This window comes from Poecilia formosa, unplaced genomic scaffold (assembly GCF_000485575.1).
Source record: "Poecilia formosa unplaced genomic scaffold, Poecilia_formosa-5.1.2 Scaffold543, whole genome shotgun sequence".
NCBI classification, from domain to species: domain Eukaryota; kingdom Metazoa; phylum Chordata; class Actinopteri; order Cyprinodontiformes; family Poeciliidae; genus Poecilia; species Poecilia formosa.
The window spans coordinates 180738-184261 of NW_006800482.1; positions in this window are offsets into that span (position 1 = coordinate 180738).

The window sequence follows — 3524 nt, forward strand, 5'->3', positions numbered from 1 at the left end:
GTGTCATTGTGTGTTTATTGTGTAACATTGTTGTTGTTTATTCTTTTATTGTTCTTTAAACTAATAATAAGCCGGCTGTTTTAACTTAATTTTCTTTGGTCTGTGGTCATTAATTCAAACTACACTTCTCACTACTCCAGTAGCCGAACCTAGCTCTGGTCTTATTACAAATTTATTAACTGTAAACATATAGCGAGTGTTACAGATGCACCAACATTTTCATTTCAAAGCTTGAGCAGGAGAATAAAGTGTTCAGATGTAAATGTGGCGTCAGACAGAAAATAATCTGTAAAAGTTGATAAGGGAGGCAGAGTGAGCAGAAAGGTGAGAAACATGTTGTGCTTTCATAACAGAGGAGTCGACAGGGTCTCGCCTCTGATTCTGAAAGCTTTTACACGTCTTTCATCCACTTCATGCTCTTTACATCAGAGCTGTTCAGAGGTTCTGCTTCTGGATGCTTTCAAACGTTCAGAATGAAAAGCACAACTCTTTGTTTGCTTTTTGTTCTCCACAGATGGATGAGCGCACACGGCCTTGGTGTGAACGTCTGAGCGGGTCACTCAGAGCGGCTGCAGTATTTTTAGACCAACATGGCTTTGGTTTGTTCCCTGCTGGTTTCTGGAAGTGACTCAGAGCTTCGCTGGAGGAAAAGCTCATCAGCTGCATTCAGACACGTTTTACTAGAAGAGCTCTGAGCGTTTCCTGACTGAAGAAAAATAAGTAAAAAGCTGTTTGAAAGCTGACCTGATGGAGCTTTCCAAAGCATCAGGCCACCACTGATCTGTAATGTCAATGTTTGCAGTCGGATCATCGATGCGCCGTTCTCTGACTGACGCTCATATATCCCATCTCAGCACGTCCGCATCACCACCAAGGTAATTTTGTCAATTGCCAGCCGTTCTGCATCCTCCGGTGCTTTCACCATCATTCAAATCTTCTTTTAGAATATAGAATACACCTTTCACCACCATTATGGTGCAGCATTTCTTGTCCTTTCCATGAACTTCAGACGTTAGAAAAGAAAAAACATTTCAGTTTCTGAATAAAAAGCTTCTTCACTGAGCAGCAGCTCTAGTGAGAGCAATCTGCCAAAGCACAACCAACAGACCGATCGTCAACTAAAATCTGTCCTAATGCAGCGTTTTGGTGGTCGCTGTGATTCTACCAGCTGTGCTGCGCTGTTTTATTGACAGGGAAAATCTCCTGTAGAGGTCTGTGTTGCAGCACATATAGTGAAGCCCCTGACTGAGGGTCATCGTTTCTTGTTTTCATTTGATGAAACCAGAACCTCCAGAAAGTCTCAAAAGCCAAATGACTTCAATTTATTAACCGGCTCTTCAGCTGCTGCCCAACAGACATCAATCCATGACCCGTGGCATCGGACCCACGGGGCATCAGACCCACGGGGCATCAGACCCACGGGGCATCAGACCCATGGCATCGGACCCACAGGGCATCAGACCCATGGCATCAGACCCATGGCATCAGACCCATGGCATCGTGGCAACAGACCCGCGGCATCAGACCCACAGGGCATCAGACCCACGGGGCACCAGACCCGTGGCATCAGACCTGCGGCATCAGACCCGTGGCATCGGACCCACGGGGCATCAGACCCACAGGGCACCAGACCCGTGGCATCAGACCTGCGGCATCAGACCCATGGCATCGTGGCATCAGACCCATGGCATTGGACCCACGGGGCATCAGACCCACGGGGCATCAGACCCGTGGCATGGGACCCACGGGGCATCAGACCCACGGGGCATCGGACCCACGACATCAGACCCACGGCATCAGACCCGTGGCATCAGACCCAGGGCATCAGACCCGTGGCATCAGACCCACGGGGCATCAGACCCAGGGCATCAGACCCACAGCATCAGACCCACGGCATCAGACCCACAGCATCAGACCCACGGGGCATCAGACCCACAGGGCATCAGACCTGTGGCATCAGACCCGCAGGATTCGACCCAGTCCGTCCACCCGGTGACCCGATGTTGGTCGATGTCTGTCCAGCACCAACCAGGTTTCGGTTTCGGAGCTTCTGATCAGACATTTTAAACATTTGAAGAAAAGCTGAACTCCTATTCCTCACCCTTCCTGTCGACTCCCCTGGGAGACCAGGAGGATCTCTCTGCCTCTTCATCAGTCATGGCCTGCTTCTCTTCTCTCATTTAATTCTTTTTCTCCACTCATCTTTCTCCATGACTCACTGAGCTGCAGCTCAGTTCAGCCCGTTTAAACAAAATGTTTAAATAATGATTTAACTGATGGAAGACCTAATAAAAGCAGAGGAACAGCTGCAGATCATCTTTACAGTGGAAATGATTTTTCCTGATTTATATCCAGGTTTTACAGGAACTACAGGAAGAAGATGAATCTCGGGTACAAACCGGCGTCTCAGACCATGAAGAGAAAAAGGAATCTAAACCTTCAGTCCATTTTCCAGAAGATAAAATCCTGTTTTGGACGGCTGCTTATCGGTTTGTTCTGGCACTGAGCTCTGATGTACAGAGCTTCCATCCTGATCAGACCTTTTGATGGATGGATAACCCTAACAGAACTCGCAGAACCAGCAGATCCTGTTGCCTCTAATCTCTGGTAAAGCTGAGAACGTCTGAAATGAAGAGGAGTTGTTGGAGGGAAGAACAGATTTTAGCCCCTCCAGCCTTTCACCTCGCTAATCGATGTTTGCCTGTCGACTGTTCTGCAGACGTTTATTGTTCCTCCAGAACAAACCGCTGTACAGCAGCAGATAACAGTCATCTAGCTGCCAGAGAGATATTTAGGGAAACGAAGCCAGGTAGTCCTTCAAGGTGATCCATCAACGACCACGCAACCCAGGGCAGCACTACATCCTCTACAAAGAGATGTGGAGGACGGCTCAGACGGAAAATCAATGCCTGCAACGTACACACGGAGAAAATGTTGCTGCCAAGACTGTAGTGGAGCTATATCACACAGCATGAGGCCAAGGAGGAAAAATGGAGCCATAAAGTAGAGCTGGACAATGTCACAGCCATGAAAAATTCATTAAGTCTGCTCCTTTCACAGCGGGCGACAATACTGTGGCCATTTCCTCCATATGAGGCAGAGCAGGAGGACGACTACAGGGATGATTAACTCTGATGGAGACTACAGTCAGGCTCAGGAGGACAAAGCTTTGATCCCTGACCCCCAACAGAACCAGAACCTCCAGTGTGGTGTTGGTCTGGATGTGAATTCAGTTGGAAAATAATAAAGTGATAGAAAATCACAAAGCAATAACCAGCCCTGTTGTTATGACAGCTAAACACGATATTCTGTTTATGAAGGTGTGAAATAATAAAGAGCAGCAGCGCAGAGCGTGATAATCTGCTGAACCTCTCTCGTTTTCCATCCTTCCAAACATGTTTCAATACTTGAGAAGAAATTATTGTTTCATTGGACCAGCTGGTCCTGTTCACTTTTATGTATTCATCCAGTGGAAAAATCCTCTCTGATGAAGAAGTGATGGCTGCTGCGTTGCTGGAACAGCA